General features: G+C 59.0%; 1 protein-coding gene across 5 annotated transcripts in view; it reads left to right on the top strand.

Annotated features, from left to right (window-relative positions):
* The first annotated feature begins 7,363 nt into the window (after nt 1-7,363).
* The window catches only part of ADGRL1 (adhesion G protein-coupled receptor L1), a 43,825-nt gene continuing 33,461 nt past the window's right edge, over nt 7,364-17,727 (top strand). For 3 of the 5 annotated variants that reach the window (XM_045989894.1, XM_045989893.1, XM_045989892.1), the window contains exon 1: nt 7,369-7,542. The gene's annotated coding sequence lies outside the window, so the exon portion shown is untranslated. Of the gene's footprint in view, nt 7,543-17,727 lie in introns of all 5 variants that reach the window. The other 2 variants (XM_045989891.1, XM_045989895.1) reach the window with 2 other exon arrangements.

Here is a 17,727-nt window from a genome sequence, read left to right as displayed (position 1 = left end):
TTAAAAGGGGGGTGCGTCTCCAGATCCCATAGCTGCCACCCTCCCTCCTTGCTGCCTCACACCTGCCCCATTTCTATGTTTTTGTTCCCTGGTCGGCATTTGGCTTTGTGGCACCTGTCCTGGACCCGTGCAAGGTCAGGAATCGATTCCTACCTTCCTGTGGCCATGGCCTTGACCTTCATGGGACCCTCACCTCCCTTCTCAATACCCTTTCCAATTCTACTCCATCTCACAGAGCCTGCAGTCCCTTTCGACCTCTATTTTTCAGCATGGGGTCTCTGCTGTAGGATTACAGGCCACTTCCCCAAAGCAGCCTTCTCTACTCTCTGGCAGGGGAGGGCCTCCCAGGGGTACTCTCCCATAGTTCCCACCTGTCTTCCATGGCTCACATTTGCATTGACAAGTCCTTGCCAGCTCCCAGTCAACTGGGACTGCATCTGTCTTATTCATTGCCACTTGCCCACGACCCGCTAAATGCACAGGGCATACTGGCCATGGGGCATGGGGCATAAAGGGGAGAGAGGGAGAGCACTCTTGCCAGGTAGAATAAACCATTGACCTCGTCGTACCCTCTGCAGAAGCAGGCTGGGCTCCTAGGATGAGCCGGGCAGGCACGCGTCATCCTCAGAAGCTCTTTCCCCATGGCTGGCCCAAGAGGGTCTCCTCCAGCTCTATCCCCCCCACCCCCGCCCCCAGTCTGTAACAGTCAAGGCTGGCGAAGCGCAGGGCACCTTCCCTGAGGTCCTTAACTTCCCACAGGTCCGCCCACCCCCAACCATCCCAGCCGTCCCTAAGCACTGTCCAAATGTCTCCCAGTCAAGTCCCCAAGGCAACTCCTTCACCTCTAGGACTCTCCCTGACTCCTCACCTTCTTGCCTGTCTTCCTTCCTCCAGCTTTGCTCTGTGCCCTCGGTGGTCTGCTCCCAACTCCGCTCTCGCACCAGAGCCCTCCGCTCTCCCCTGCTCACACCTCCCCTCCCCCCAAGCATCCTGCTGATTCCTCCTCCCTCATCTTCTCACACCTCCAACCTCCCCTTGGCTTAATCCTTCCTCTCAGCAGCCCCCACCACAGACACGCTCCCTTCATTCCCACTCTGTCCCCTCACCCTCCAGCTCCTCCGCCAGCTTTGCGCTCTCCCCTCTCCTGCACCGTTCCCGCGGCCGCGCCTCCCGCGCACCTAGGGGGGAAGGGGCGGGGCCTCCTCACCTGGAGGCCGCAGAGCAGCGGGGCAGCGGCCCCTAGCGGCCGGGGAGGGAAGCGCAGCTGGGCGCCCCTCCCGGTCTGTACCTAACTGGGAACCAACCACCATTCCTGCCTGCCGGCTGCTGCCTGCTTCCTGGACTCTTCCTTTTTGGGAGTGAAGGGGATGGGGTGTTTACAGTTCTGTGTCTGTCGAAAGATGACATTTCATCAGTCCTGATTGGGGCGAGGCGGGGGGCGGGTAGTGCAAAGGTTAAGGCATTCTATTGGCTCAGCCTCTAGGGTATGCCTCAAATCTGACCACTTTGCCCTCACCCAGTCCGGCTCCTGGCCTCTGTCGCCTCTCAACTGGCGGCTACTCTCCTGGTCTCCAGCCTCTTTCTCAGATTCCCCCTGTAATTTTGTTTTAACTGAGGTAAAATCCATATAACAAAATTAACCACTAAGTATTTTCAAGTGGACAATTCACTGTCATCTAGTACATCTGCAGTGTTGTGCGACCCCCACCTCTATCTAATTCCAGATTTTTCCAACATCCCAAAAGGATGTTGTACCTGTAGTACCTGTTAGCAGTCAGTCCACCTCGCTCTGTCCCCCAGCCCCTTACAACCATTAATCTGCTTTCTGTCTTTATGGATTTAGCTTTTCTGGATATTTCATATAAAAGAAATCATGCAATAGCTGGCCCTTTGTGTCTGGCTTCTTTAACTCAGCATAGTGTTTTCAAGAGGCATCCACGTTGTAATGTGTGTCAAGATTTCATTCCTTTTTATGACTGAATAGTATTCCCGTGTGTGGATAGGCTAGCCAACCTTTTGTTTATCTGTTCACTCTTTGATGGTCATTTGGGTTGTTTCCATCTTCTGGCTTCTGCGAATGCTGCTGCTGTGAACGTTGGTGTACTGGTATCTATTCGAGTACCTGCTTTCGGTTCTTTCAGGGACACCCTCAGGGGTGGAATTGCTGGGTCATATGGTAATTCTATGTTGTAGTCACTGGGGAGCCACCCCTATAATCTGCTAAACATTTAAATAGGAGCATGCTATCCTCCTGCTCTCAGCCTTCCCTTGGCTCCCCATGTCATGAGAATCCAATCCTGACCCTCCTCGTGGCCCTTGAGGCTGTGCCTTATGGTCCCACCATGCTGGCCTTTGTGCTCTTCAAATAGTCCAGCCTGTTGGAACTGCAGTGCCTTTGTACTTGCTGTTCGCTCTTCTTGGATCACAATGATAGGCTCCTCAGCTTTCAAGCTTCAGCTCAACTGTCTCCTCCTCAGAGAGCTCCCCCTACCCTTGCATCTGCCCCATAACCTCCCCACCTCATCTCCTTTCCCCCTCACTCCCTCCCTCCAACCACAGAGGCTGAGTCATGATCTTTTGCCCACTCAGTGTGTTTCTGCCTCAGGACCTTTGTACGGGCGGTGCCCCCTGCCTGGAATAACCTTCCCCTTCCCCATGACTCCTCCCTCACTTCTTTCAGTATTTATTCCAAATCTCAGCTTCTTTGAGAAGGCTTCCCTGACTTCCCCTATCTAAAATTGCAGTCACCAGCATACCCTCTGTTTTCTGTCTTTAGTCTTCTTCATAGCACTTATCATCTGACATCCTGTATCTTTTGCTTGTCTGACTTCTCATCTGTCATTCTTAGACTGTAAGCCCCAGAACAGAGAATCTTCTGCCTCATTCACCACCGTGTCCACAGCAACTGGTACAGTGCCTGGCACACAGTAGGTGCTCCGTAGACATTTGCTAATTAGCTGAACCCTTCCGCTCCCAAAGACCCAGCTGATGTTAATCTCCACCCACACCCTATCCTCCTGGCCCAATTCTAAGACCTTTTCACCTTGCTTTTTACTTGAGTGAGGGCATAGGATGGGATGGGGTTCAAACATTGCCCCAGGTGTGGTACAGGGAACCTCTAGGTGAGCCTCACCTGCTCACCCCTCAAGGCTTGGACACATCTGCCATCTGCTTTCCTAGCGCCCTGCTCACTTTCCAGGGGTAATTCCAACGTGCCTCCTGTTTCCACCTTACTCACTAGAACCAGAATGCCCCTGAGAGGGCTTCCAGGCTTGCTCTTGGGGCATTAGGGCTTCGTTGATGCCTAGCCCCATGCCTGCACTAAGAGCATGTAAGGGGTGCTCTGTATCTGAGGAATAAATAGAAGGAGCGAATGTATGAACCGAATAGTAAAACGACCTGTGGGATTATGCATCTCGTGCTGTGCGGAGTGGGCTCTAGGAAAAGCTCAGCTGAGTGCATCTGGCCAGCGGTGGAGGTTGGGGCATTGCTCAGTTCCTCCTGAGTCCAGGAACACGTTTCATCCCCATCCACCGTCCTAGCCAAGTCTAAAGCCGGGTGCCCCGAGGTGCTAAGGTGGGCAACACGCAGGGTCCCCCAGATGGGAGGATCAGAACGTCAGTTGCCTCAGCGCGGGACACCCTGGGTGTGGGGGTTTTCTGGTATATGGTGCACAGGACGTGGGGTACCCAAGGCGCGGGTATGGGAGTACCCGCGGCGCACCGCAGGGTGCCGGAAGCAAGAGTCACCCCGGGAGTAGAGAGTGGACGTCTGGTGCACCGGTACCGACCTGCACGGTGCAGGGCACACGGCAACCGGGCAGGACAGCGCGCTCGGGCGGATGCGTTGGTTCCGGGAGCCAGGCAGGTCTCGCCGCCTCCACTGCGGCTGCGCAGTCGAGGGCTGGGGGCTGGGGGGCTGTCAGGGCTCTTTCACGCCCCCATCCTCTCCGCATCCTTTGCCTCCTGAGCCCCTGGCCCGCGAGGCCAGAAGACCGGGATGGAATGGCGGCTGCCTAAGCGATCCCGGCTGAGAGCAAGAGCAGTAGGAAAAAGAGGAGGTCCTGGCCGGGATTTTTTCAAACTAAGCCGGGAGTCCCGTAAAGCATGCCACCCCTTAGTTTTATACAAGTAAAAGCCGCCCCTTCTCGCAGTCCCTGGAGAACGCAAGTTAGAACCACCACCTCACCTCCTAGGCAGGCTCATCAGTTCCTAGGGTTGCTCTGCTGGAGGAGGCGGGTGGGCTGCTCAGGGCGGGGGAGGTGGGGCGGGGAGGAGGCTGGGAGCCAGAGGGCTCTGGAGATGTCCAGCTTTCTCTGAGCTACACGTTCTTTCCCCTTCCGATCCTTCTGGGTTTATAGAACACAGGCCTCCCCCCCTCCCCAGAACCAAAACCTTCCATGGGTCCTGTCAGGTGCTGGGGATATATCTCAAAGTGGGAAACTGAGGTGTGGGCAGTTAAGACACTCTCCCCCATCCCCACACCCAACACACCCGCAGTTAAGGAACCACAGGTAGACGGACTTCTTTCCGCATCCACCAACCTCTGGAGTCCTGGGCATGAAAGGGAACCAAAGTTGGTCCACCCACCCTCTCCCCCCTGGGAAGTTTTGGGGCCCGATTTGCCTCCAGGTTCTGGGCTATGAAAATCCCTCCCTGGTCCTGAAATGAAGGCTCTCCATAAAAGGGGGTGGAGGGCAGTTGGTTGCCATGGAGGTTGCCCCTGGTCACCCAGCAGGCCTGGAAGTCTGGTGTCTCCATTTTCCCCTATGTTCAGCCACAAGGATATGCTTCTTGGAAGGGATTCGTAAAGGCCAGGTCAATTTGCTTGCGGATGTTCAATTTAGGCTTTCTTAGATACTCATTCAAGTCTCATACTCCCATTCAAGTCTGCCCCAAGTTTTGTGTATTTATCACCCCAAACCCTCCCACTGCTACTTCCACCCTATTCATTACCTGTTCTGCAGAGCCAAGCTTGGGTGGCTATGCATTCTCTTTCCTGGAGACAGAAACAGGGTTTACCCTTCCTCCTCCCCTTCCTCAGCCCTTCCCCTTCCTCTATAACCTAGTTCCAGATTTGTCTACCCTACTTCTCTACCACACCTCACTGTGCATATGCCCACTCTGGACCCATCAAGATTCAGCCAGGACTTTAGACTTTGCTTGCGCTGCCTGCTTTACTATTTAGGCCCCGCTTGGATGGACTCCCTTCCCTGAGGATCCAAGCCAGGGATTTGCTCCTCCCTATCCAACAGTCTTAGAGTTGCACCCATCTTTCATAAAACTGAGCCTGCAGCCAGGCTTCCAGGTCCCATCTCCCGAGATCCTAACCGGATCTTACCTTGAAGGACCCTCCAGCAGCCCTCACCCCTCCAGTTTCCCCCAGCCCCCACCTGGCACTGAGTTATCTATTCAGCTGAAGTGCTTATTTTTGGCCTGGGGCCTGGTTTTATAGCCCCCACTGTGGGTCTTGGCAGTGACAGTCTGATTCTGGGGATCCAAGCCAGGTTGGACACACTTCCCCACCCTGGAGAGGGGGTGCGGGGCTCCCTCTGCAGCTTCGGCCTGAAACCTGCCCCTCGCCTCACTCAGCCAGATGCCTAGGAACCCTCTGGTTCCTTGCCCTACTTCTTCAAGTCTACCAGCTGCAGTGAAGTCGCTGAGCTGTGAAATTCCGTACCAGGTTTTGGATCTTGCCAAGAACCTAAAATTCAATTTTTTTTCCTCTCCGCCTTCCCCGCCACCCCCCACCCCCGTCCGTCTCCCCTCCCAAAGCGAGACTTTTGAGGCGTTTATAGATACAACCTCCACCTAACACTGCCCTCCCCGCTCTTGCTGCCCCGTCAGCTCCAAGCCCTTGTCTGGTTGCAGAGGACCTTCTCCCGGGGTCTTGTCCTGTCCCGCGAATTCCAGTCCAGGCTTTGCGTCCCTCCCCGTCTTTTATTGTAGGTCTGGTCTCCCAGGGTAGCAGCCTCCTCAACGCATTCCCTTCGCATCGCGCCTGGATCCTGAAGCTGTTCTTACGGCCTGCATCGTTGCAGCCAGCGCTCCGGATCCCTTCGTGCAGGAGTCCAGCCCTCCTTTTGCCCCTCCCCCTTGCACGTCTCTGTCAGAAAGATTGGGGCAGCCCGTGCCGCCTCAGCCACTAAGCAGCCCCCTCCAGGAGCCCCCTGCGAGCCCAGGTCTGCGAATTCTAGGCCAGGTCTTGCTTACTCCCACTGCATTAGGCATGACGCATTACTCCGTCTCCCGAGGATGAATCCGGCCCCAAATTTGCGTGCCCCGGGTGCATTTGGCCCTGTCGCAGCTACCCGCCGCCCTCCCTTCCTCCCATCTTTGTCTAATCCAATCCGGGTTTTGCATACCCCTTCCAGAGCTCCTCCATTTCTCCCTTCTACCTTCGGATCAGCGCCTTTCCTTTACTTAACAGCTGGCGAAATCCTCTCCGGGTCTTCCTTGCGCCCGTCTCCCTTCCCCCACTCCCAGTTCCGACGCAGCGACCCAGCACGTCGCCTTCCCTCTCTTGGCTTTTCCAGTGGGGTTGGAGGAGGCTGAGGGAAGAAAAATCCAGTCCGGGTTTTTGGGTCGGCCCCCGGTGCGCTCCGGTTGGTTGCGGCGGCCGATCTTCGGCGGCGGCTCCGGGCCGGGTTTTGCGCTTGGCCGCCGCCCCCCTCCCGGAGCGGGTGCGTCGGGGAGAGGGGCGAGCAGGCGGCTTGTCATTGCTGGTGCCCGGCGCCGGCTCGGTCCGCGCGTCCTGCGGTGCCCACGGGCCCGTCCCGGCCGGGCGCCCCCAGTCCGGCCGCCCCGGGGGCGCGACGCCGCCGCGCCCGCCTCCAGCCGCGCCCCCCCCCCCAGCTCCGCGCCGCCCGCCCCCAACCCGAGCCCCTCGCGGCCACTGCGGGGAGCCGGAGCCGTCGGCGCGGGAGCTGTTGGCGCTGCGGCGCCTCCGCCCCGCCGTCTGCCGAGGAGGCCCCGGCGGATGGGGCCGTGCCGGCCCCGGAGCGGCGCCGCCGGGCGGCGGGGGGCTGCAGGGGCGCCCCGGCTGGCCCGTTAACCCCTCGGCCGCCGCCGCCGCCGTCGGAGGGGGCTGGGAAGTCGCCTGGGCGCACACGTGCCGCCTCCGTCGGGGCCGCGGAGCTGCGGGGGAGATGCGGGCCGCTGTCGGCGCCGCCTCGGGGGGCTCCGCCTCGCCCCAGCCCCCGGAGCTCTGACGCCGCCCCCGCCCCGCCGCCTCCGCCGCCTCCCTCCCCGGGAGGGGCGCGGACCCGTTCGCCCCCAACCCCGAGCCTCCGCTGCCGCGAGGGGGCCGCCTCTGGAGCTGTGTAATCCGCTTTTTTATTAATTTTTTTTTTTTTTTAATTTTTGGCTAGTGGCGGCGGTGCTGGGCTGGGGGAAGGAGGGGACACGGAGGCCGCCCTCGCCCCGCCACCCCTCACCCTTTTCCCCCCCGCCCCGGTTCCGGGAGATGTGCCGGGCGGGGGGCCGGGGTTCGCGGAGCCGCAGGAGACACGCGCAGGGCCGACCCCAGAGCGGCGCTGGACAGGTGAGTGTCTGCGGGCCCAGGGTGAGGGGGACGCAGCACCTGGGCCAGGTGTGCGGGCCGAGGCGGATGGGGGGAGGACGGGATCCGAGGCCTGTCCGGGCCGCGAAGGGGGAGGGGATATTGGAGCCGCGGACTCCCCGCACCTGAGCTGGAGGGGAGTCAGGGGCGGCCTGCACTTCATACCCACCCGCTTGGGGGTCAAGAGGGCGGCCCCCACGGAGCGCCGAGGACGCGGGGGTGCGGATGGACGGCCGCGGGGTGCCGGCGGGGGGAGGGGACCGCGAGTGTGCCCGCGCGTGGCTGCGTGTGCCCGCGCGCGCGCCAGCCTTTGTGGGGAAGCGGCGCGGCGGTGCCTGCGTGTCCCCGGTGCGTGTGCGCGCGGGTGCTTGGCGCCCTGTTTGTGTAGGTGTCTGGGTGTGAGCGGAGAGGGTGCGTGTGCGCGCCGGGCGCGGGCCCCGGCCCCCGGAGGAGCTGTGTCGGGGGCTGGCACCGCAGGATGCTGGGCCGGGGATTGTTTTTCTCCCGGAGGCAGAGACGCGGTGGATGGGAGGGGTCTGTTTGGGTGTCCGGCCGACTGCAGCCCGGGGGCTGCCGCTGTCAGGAGGTGTGTGGCGGCATCTTCTCTCTTTCTCCGTGGTACCTGGTTAAGCATGGGTAGCTGTTGGGTTTGATCCCTCCGGATTCGGGCTTTGAGGGGACCAGCCCTTCCTCTCCCCCAGGTGTTCATTGGGTAGAGCTATGTGGTTTCGACCGTCATCCTCGCCTCTGAGGGTCCCGGGACAGAAGTCTGGAGCAGGAGAGGGTGGAGAGTGCTGTGAGTGCTCCAGGCTCGGCCAGAAAATGCCCCTGCAGGCATTGGCCCATGCACCCCTGGCACCCATGTGAAGACAGCACCCTGCTTGCACAGCCCCCCCACGCACAGCCCAGTCCCTGCTGGTCCAGTCTAGGTCAGCACCCAGCCCAATCCTTGTCCAGCACCTCAATCTTCGTTCCCGGGCCATGACCACCACCCCCCTCGACCCTCCCCAGCCTTGGCAGTTGTGGGGGTGTCCCGCCGTCCCAGTCTCGAGGCAGGGCCCCCTTTCTTCCTGGCTTCTACAGGACCCAGAGTCTGGGTTTGCCCACATCCAAACATGTGGTGTGCCTGGGGGAGCAGGGGGAGGGGTTCAAAATGGCTGCCAAGATGGCTGGTCGCCTCTCCGCCTTTCTCTGTCTGTTTTTCTTTCACTCTCTCCCTTTTCTGCTTGCTCTGTTCCCTTAGCTGCTACCGGAGTCACCACAGAGAAGGGTTTGGACAGTGTGGGGACAGATGTGGGGAACATTAAGGGTGATGATGTCTGCTCTAGGTCTGTTGACCTCGATGCTGCTTGCTTCTTGGAGAGAGGCTGTTGGTCTCTGCTCTTCTTTCCAGCACCCCAGGGGCGGGCAAGAGCTTGTAACCTGACCCTAGACTCAACCCCTCCAGCCCAGCTAACAGCTTGGGGGCTCCCTGCCCTCCAACTGGCTCTTCTAGGCCCTGACACCCTGAATTGATCATTTGGGGTGTTGGGTGCCCCATGGAGGATCCCATCTCTCATCCTCTCCGTCTGCCCCATAGCCAGGGGCTCAGGACTCCAAGTGGGCCTGGGTCAGGCCCCAGCTGTGGGGGCAGGTGACTTCTCCTTCCTCCCCTCTCCCCACCCACTAATGCCAAATTTATTACTTAAAAGTAGGATGAAAACAGGGAGAATAAGAGAAGGAATACAACCTTCATTATCATATCGAGAAAATTATCCGTGATTTTCCTAACTAGCAATTTGCCTGCCATGCCGTTCAGAACTGACTTGCCCATTAATTACAGAGATGAAAAATCATCTGGAAAACGGAAAAGGGAACTAATTCGATCCCTGGCTGGCGGCAGTGGCACCCATGCACTGAGCCACACACGTGTGCACTCACATGTGAGTGCCAGCCCTGCCGCTGGCATGGCCCCCTTCCTCCTCTCCCCAGTGACCTCCCACAGGGCCTTAGCCTGCCCCACGCCTGTTGCTTCTGCCCTCTAATGCCCCACTAGGCCATCCCTCCGCAGGGCGCCCATCCCAGCCTCCGCTCCTGGGGAGCTGCTAATGCCTGATCTTGGACTCTGAGGCTCCCCAGGGTTAGGGAGTGGGGAGCTGGGGAGCCAACCTACCTGGGCCCTGGTGCCTGTAGGGGGGAGGTCGAAGGGAGACTCATGAAGTCCTGTTTCTATTCCCAGTGTGCCCCGGGGAGTCCCTTCTCCTGGGGGGCCTAGGAGAACCCTCCAGATATGTGGGGGAGGGGCTGGCGGGCTCCCTGGCTGCTCTGGAGTCTGCATCAAGCGGTCTGGACTCCAGACCCCCGGTGCCTCCACCTGTGAGAGCCACCTGCGTCTGGAGTTTGCAGCGTCCCTATGGTCCCTCCCCAACCCCGCCGGCTGGTGGGTGAGCACGAGGTGCTTCAGCTCCAGCATGGGCATCTGGTGGGGAGTTGCTGATCCCAGGAGGTTGTGATGCTCTGCTAGAGTGGGTACCCCTGATGGGGAAGAGGAGGAGCAAGATCCCTGCAGTCCACCCCCCCTCCATCCTGCCCTGCGCTGTCCTGCCCTGCGCTCGTGTGGGGAGCTGGAGCTCCAGGTCTCTACTCCCTCCTACTTCTCCAGCCATCTGTGTGGCCAAGGACAAGTCTCTGGTTTCTGTGTGGGCTCATCTCGAGGATCCAATTTCCAGACGCCAGACACTTCCCCTCTTCCAGACCCCTCTTTGCGGGGCGGGAGGGTTTCCCTGGGTCTGGAACCGGACCTGGCTGCAGTGACCCTGGAGGAGGTGCCTGGGCTGGGTCTTGGCCACCCCCGAGAAAGAGGAAAGCAGGGTCCCAGGATGGGAGGCTGCTGCTGAACAGAGCCATGGCGGGGGGGGGGGGTGTCTCCCAACCCCCAGAAGCCAGTCCTCTGTTGGATGTCTGTGTGTGCTCTGTGTGTGATTGGGATGGGGACCTAGTGAAGCCTGTGTGTGACCCCGTGTCATCAGGCTAGCCCCATGTGTAGGGGTCTCTTCAGAGCTGGTGCCATGAGTTTGGTGAAGTCGGCGGTCCCGTGTGTGTCTGCAGCTCTGCACAGGAGCAGGGTCTGCATCTTATGTGCACCTGCAGCCACGCGCCCAGGGGCGCACACATGGGGCTTCTCGGGCCGAGGCCCGTGCACCTCTCCATGGAGTCTGTGAGCACATGCTTTCTCTACAGGCGCTGTGCTTGACGGTGCTGTAGGTACAGTGCCTTGGTCCTGTCCTCTCGGAGCTCATAGTCTGGCCACACATAGCAATTTCAGTCAAGAGGCTTGTGTCACAGGAGCCAGGGAGAAAGCTTATGTCTCCTTTCTGGAGTGGCCAGGGTCCCAACTGCAGGTGGGAGGGTGGCCCCAGAGTTGGAAGGTAGCAGCCTGTCTGTCCAGGCACCAGTGCAGATCAGGCCATGGGGCATCTTGGGGTTTGGTCCTGCATGATCCTCCCCATCACTTCATCCCCTTCACTTTGCTTTCGCTTCACCAACATTCGAAGCACGATTCTACCCCAGGGCCTTTGCACTGCCTGTTCTTCCATCTGGGACTCTCACCCAGACATCTGTAAGGCTTTTGCTCCTTCACCCAATTCAGATGTCACCCCGCCCCCCAGTAACCTTACCCCATGCAGCTTCCCACTTACCTCCTGACTTTTCCTAGCACGGATGGCTTTTCTCACACTGTAATTTCTTGATTTATTGTGGCTGCTTATTTATCATTTGTCTCCCCAGCCAGAGTCCAAGTGCTCAGGGAGTTTGTTACTCGGTTTGCTTTTGGATCCAAGATGCCTAGACTCATACCTGGCCCACAGTAGGTGTTGAAGCAGTCTTCCCTGAGTGTGTGGGAGGGGGTCTGTCGAAGGACTGGAGACTCCCAGGTGAGTCCTCTGGCTGTGCATGGCAAGGACTCCCCGTCCACCCTGCCCCTCTGGGGGGATTGAGAGCTGCCACTGGGGGTCTGACCAGGCCAGCTCTGCACCTGTCTGCTGTGCCCACCCGTGAGTACTCTCTCTGAGGTGGCCTCGTGGGTGCCCCGTGGGTGCGGGTACCTGTATGGGCCACCTGCCCCGGAGCTGTAGGTGAGCTGCTGTGTGTGCATAGCTGTGTGTGCGCTGTGGGGTTTAGAGCCTGGGGTGGGAGACGGAGGCGCCCTCTGCTCATGCGGGGCATGGGAAACCCAGGGTCAAGGCCTGAGCAGCCCCTGGGGCACTGTCTCAGCCTCGCTTGTGGGGCGAGACCCTCATGCTTGTTTTGGTCTGCGTGGGCCCTGGCAAAGCAGTGGAGCAAAAGCTCTCTGCTTTCCCACCCCGAACTTTAAAACTGGGGAAGATAAAACTTTCAGTAAATAGACACTGAGACTAAAAATAGCCCTGCCCCCCAAAGTTAAGAATAGCCAGGGCCCCTCCCTCAGACACTCAAAATGCCCTGGAAGTCGGGAGGGGGCAGCCCAGGAAGCCGAGGGGGTGCCTGTGTCCGGCCGCCAGAGAGGTGTGGGCAGGCCGGGGCCGAGGGCCGGCTCTCTGGGCCGGGCTCTCGCAGACATGGCAGGCCGGTGTCGGGGCCGGCTGTTCTTTGTGATGACTGTCCCGGGCATCCTAGGACTTTGGGCAGCATCCGTGGTCTGTGCCCTCTAAATACTATTAGCATCCCTCGTGCCCCCCGGCTGAGACACCTAAACGAGTCCGAGACATTGGCAAACAGACTGGGGTAGAGAACAAAAATGGTCTCTCGGTGAGGAAGACCGTCACTCAGGACAGGGGTTGGCAGACTTTCTCTGTGAAGAGCCAGACAGTCACTCCTGGAGTCGGGCAGCTGACCTAGCTGCCCTCATGCGTATTCCCCCTCTGCCTCTTCACAACCTTCCCGAAGTGGCAAGAGCTCTCTCAGGCTCCTGGCTGTGCAAAAACAGTCAGTCACTGGGCCCCAGGTGGACGCCTCTGCCCCAGAGCGCCCCCCAGGTGTCCTTGGTGGTGGAAGTTGGGACACCTCTGGGTGCGCCCTCCTCAGCAGAAGAGCAGCCTTGTTGGGCCACGCTTGTGCACTTACGGACATGGCAAGTCTGGTACAGTCTGTCCCTGTCGCCTCCCTGCCCTCACCACTTCCCACTTCCCCACACCCACTCCACCAGTCACCTTGGCTTCCTCACTTATCTCAAATATGCACCGACCAGCCCCAGGACCCTTGCATGGGCTGTGCCTGCTGACAGGAACTCTTTTTTCTTCCTTGACCACCTGTATGGCTCCTTCCTTACCTTTGTGGGGCTTTGCTGAAGTGTCTGGTCATTCTAGATCACCCTAATTTAAATTGTACACACACACACCAGAGCCCCTTTTCCTCCACAAAACTAGTACATCATAGAATTGGCTTTTTTAGTGCTGTTTGTGTCTGGCTCATCCGCGGATGTCTGTCCAGCTCCTAAGTGTCTGGTACCTTGGTGTTCTAGAAAGGATATGTGGGGTCGCCATCTATTACTTCCAAGCCCTGTAGCCACCACGGGAGGCTTCCATCCCATTTCCATGGGGAGAGACAATCAGAGGAAGAACACAGCCCGAAGTGGGCAGAGCTGGGATTTGAACGTAGGACCCTGGGACTCTTCCCTCTTGCCCTGCTGGGTATCATCTCCACCTCCCTCTGGTCTCTGTGTCCACCACCCTGCCCCTTCACTGCCAGCATGTGGAGGCCCGGAGACTCCTGCCACCTCCCCCCCTCTGCTTTGGGCCATGGCTCCTACTACGTCTTTCAGCTGTGCTCTGTCGTGCTCGAAGTGCAAGGCTCGAGGATGGGCAGTGAACAATATGCAGTGCAAATGTACCGTAGGCCTCCATAGTGCCAGCCTCCTGTGGGGAGGAGCTTAGTGGAGGCACCTGGCCAGGCTGTAAGTCAGGGGGGCTTCCTGGGGGAGGGGGGCCTCCCAGCTGCAGCCTGGAGGGGGAAGAAGGGATAAAGTGGAGGGGGAAGAGAGTATGTGAGGAGAGGCCTGCCTGAGGTCAGAAAGAAAGTGGTCGCTCAAAGGGGAGAAGGTAAGAGGTTTTATGGCCAGCCATGTAGAAAGGAGGCTGGAGGCTGGTCATGGGGGCAGAAGGATTGAGTTTGTGCCATGAGGTGTGTCCATGGGGCTGGGAAAGCCTATGGAGGAGTCAAGGCCCACCAGACAGGATAGGAATATTCAGCATGAGTTCTCTCTGGCTCCTGGGTGGGAGAGAACCCCAGAGGGAAGAAGGGGGGCCAGGAAGCCAGTGGGAAGAGGAGGCTATTGGGGGCTGTCAAAGTGAAGGCTCTGCAAAGGGCCTTGAGACATTAGAGATGGGCTGGTGTGGGGGTTTTCAGGACAGGAGTTGACATGGTTTGCTGGGTGATTGGTAGGAGGGTGAAGAAAGGAAGCGTAGGCTACATGGCAGGATTCTGGCTTTGATGGCTGAATGGACAGGAAGAAAAAAGGGGGGGTTCACCCACTGCTCTCAGCAGCCCCCACCTCCTCCCAGTCTAATCTCCCTTGGCAGCAGAAAGAGTCTCTGAACTGAGTTAGGCTACGCCCCTCCTCTGCTCAGAACCCTCCTTGGCTCCCACCTCCCTTGGAGAAAAAGCCAGTGTCCTACCCTCGACTCACAAGGCCCTGCTAGCTCTGTCCTTTAATCTCCCCTCGCCCTCACCTCTTCCCACTCTCCCCCTTGCTCACTGGGCTACAGCCATGCTCCAGCAGATCCTACCTCAGGGCCTTTGCACGTGCTGTTCCCGCTGCCTGGGAGGTTTTTCACCGCCTTGACACTTCTGTTAAAATGTTTCCCTCTGAGAGAGGTGTTCCCTGACAACCCTAAATGTAAATACATTTGTACCCACGGATAGACCCCCACAACCCCCCTCCCCTTCAGGCCTATTTTCTTCTAAAGCGCTTGTGACCCAGTAGGAACTAGGTAACTGTGCACTGAATAGATGACCTACTCTCTGGGTCTGTTTTGTCTCCATTCATTAAACAAATTAATAAGTGCTTGTTCTTGCCCAGGACTGGACACGCAACAGAGAGCCATACTGACCTGTGATGGAACTTTCCCTGAGAAGTCCCCAGCTGGTGGGAAAGATAGACGTTCAACAGCACAGCCCAAATCCAGTTAGGGGGGCAAACGTGGAGGCTCAGTGTGCCATGAGTGTGGGCGTAGGAGAGACCAGCCAACACAGGCAGTCCTGGGGGCAGAACCTTTTGAAGGAAGAGAGGGGGCAGAGACAGGCACCCTGGCACTATGTGTATGGGAGAGGGAGAGGTGTGTGGGGTTGGGGGCACCTTAGGAAGCTAGAGCGGAGATGGGATTGACCAGGTGGACAGAGACCAGAGCCTGAGATGGCATGCTAGGGCATCTGAGACAATAGGGAGCCATGGGGGTGGTAGGTTAGAAGGGACGTGATTGGGTTTTCATTTTATGAAGATCACTTGGGCTGGGTGGAGAGCACATAGGGTGGGAGTGACAGATGGAGGGGGGAGACCAGGGAGGAGGCCTCAGTGGAAAGCGGCTGCTTCGAATGGCCCCCACCCCCACCGTGGCCCAGTGCCACTGGGCAGCCAGAGTGACCTTTGAAAACGGACAAATCAGACAAGCCCCACCCTGTGGCACTGACATCTAGTGGGAGGAAGGTAGCAGATAGTAAAGTCAGGGCTGGCATGCCAGGGATGGCTGCCATGGAGAAAAAAGCCAGGATAGGATGGAGGAGTGCTAGGAGCAGCAGGACCTCCTGAGCAGGCGGTGCCTTGGGGGGGCAAGGGAGAAGCCGTGTGGGGATCTGGGGAGGGGGGAACCTCCTGTGCAAAGGCCCTGACATGGGACTGTGCCTGATGGTTTCCTCTAGGAACCTGGGGCTGAGTGAGTGAGCAAGGAGGAGAGTGGGAAGAGCTGAGGGCAGGAATGGGGCAGAGTGTACCTGGCCATATGGGCCCCAGGGAGGACATGGGCTTTAGCTGTGAGTGAGGTGGGAGTCACAGAAGGTACTGAACAGAGGAGAGATGTGCCCTGACCCGGCTGCTCACTGGCGCCCTCTGGCTGCTCTGGGACGATCAGGCTGTGGGCAGCAAGGGCTGGAGACCTGAGGGGGCAGCAGGTCTGACCAGGGGGCGGGTGATGGGGCTGGCCCAGGGAGGGAGTGGGAGGTGAGCAGATTCCGCAGGAGGGGCTGCAGGAGCTGCAGGGGTTTGATGTGAGGGTGAGAAGGAGAGGGGTCCAGAGGGAGCACTTGGGAGGACTGGGCTGTCCTCTGCAGGAGATGGGGCTGGAGTGGAAGGTCTGGGGAGGACTTTGTGTTCTCTGAGCCCACAGGGCCCTTCACAGAGGAGGGCTGCGCGCAGGGCACTGCCCAGGCTCTGGTTCCACCTCTGTGAGGTTTATATGCTCGTCCCTGAGGCGAGACGGCGAACCAGACTTGAGAACGGCCAAGAGCTAAACCCGAGGCCACAAAGCAGATTCATACCTGGGAGCCTCTTCCTTGCACCTTCCCCCAGGGCCTGCTACATCTTTTTTTTTTTTTAATTTAAAAAAATTTTTTTAGATTTTATTTATTAATTTGACAGAGAGACAGAGGGAGAGAAAGCACACAAGCAGGGGGAGTGGCAGGCAGAGGGAGAAGGAGAAGCAGGCTCCCTGCTGAGCAGAGAGCCCAACTCGGGGCTCAATCCCAGGACCCTGGGATCATGACCTGAGCTGAAAGCAGACGCTTAACCTACTGAGCCACCCAGGTGCCCTGGCCAGCTGCTTCCTTACTCTGCCATTTCCTGAGGGCTTCCTGGAGGAGGCAGGTTTGTGGCTCTGGTCCCTCACGCTGCTAGTTTTGGGGCCAGAAGCAGGAGACTTGTGTGGTGAGGCTCCGCCGTGAGGGGCCCAGAGCCCCCTCTGCTGGTGCCGCCCCAGGCATTCAGACTCCCACCCACTCGAGCAGAGGGTTGCCATGGCAACTGCACTCTAGGGCAGACTGGAGGCGCCCTCTCTCCTCCAGCAGCTGGTTCTCCTCCTGTCATCTACCCCTGCCCCATTTCAGGGCACCTGAGGACAGAGCCTGGGCCATGTTACCCGCCCCCAGGACCCCTGCTACGTGCCCCCTTAACTTGACACTCTCGTGGGGCTCAGGAGCAAGCGGAGGCAGGTGTGGGTGGGGCTGGTGGGCTGTCCACACGACCTGGCTGTCCACACGACCTGGGGGTTGGACATGCCTGGGCTCTGGTCCCCCTCCACGGGGAGGCAGTAAGCCCGATTTTCCAGGCATTCAGTTAGGGTCACCCAAGTCCACTGAGGCTTGAGGTGGGAACAGACGCAGGTGCGGGTTCTTCTGGCCCTGTGGGGGCAGTGGCGCTGGGTGTGCCCAGCTCCGACGCTGCTGTCACACCCGTGCAGCGGTGCGGTTGGCTGGAGGAGGGGACTCTCCCGGCCACCAGGGGCTCCCCAGCCCAACCTGCGGGGCCAGGCTGCCTGGGTTCAAAGTCCCCTCATCACTTTGGTGCCCCTGGGTCCTCATATTCCTCCTCTGTTAGATGTAGGTGTGTGCCTCTCCCCCATCCCTCTACCCCTCCCCCCCACCCTGCGTTCCGAGTCCCTCTGGGTTAAACGAACTGTGCGTACGCGGTGCTTGTGACGGGGCGCCGAGGTGTCAGCCGCTGCCCCTGGCGCCACGGGAGCTTCCGGGACTGGAGCTCCAGCAGGCCTCCCACTGCCACAGTTTGCGCGAGGCTCCCAAGGTTTGCGACTCAGCCCTGTCCCCATCTCTGCCTCCCAGCCCACCGTTTGTCCTGAACCCCCATGTGAGTTTGCTAGGGCTGCTGTGAGAAAGTACCCCAGACTGGACGGCTTTAACAGCAGAAACTCACTGTCCTAGTTCCAGAGGCCAGAATTCCAAGGTCAGAGTGTGGGTGGGACTGGTTCCTTCTGGAGGCTCTAGAGGGGTCTGCCCCATGCCTCTCGCATAGCTTCTGGGGGTTCGCTGGCAATCCTTGGCTTGTGGCTGCATTGCCTGACCTCTGCCTTTGTCCTCCTTAGCGCCCTCCCTGTGTGTTGTCTGTGCCTAAATATCTCGTTTTTATAAAGACACCAGTCATACTGGACTAGAGGTCACCCTAATGGCCTCATTTTAACTTGATTACCTTTTTAAAGACCAAATAAGGTC

Source organism: Meles meles, chromosome 20, assembly GCF_922984935.1.
Source record: "Meles meles chromosome 20, mMelMel3.1 paternal haplotype, whole genome shotgun sequence".
In the NCBI taxonomy this organism is placed as follows: Eukaryota; Metazoa; Chordata; class Mammalia; order Carnivora; family Mustelidae; genus Meles; species Meles meles.
This window is presented reverse-complemented; position numbering and strand designations above follow the sequence as displayed.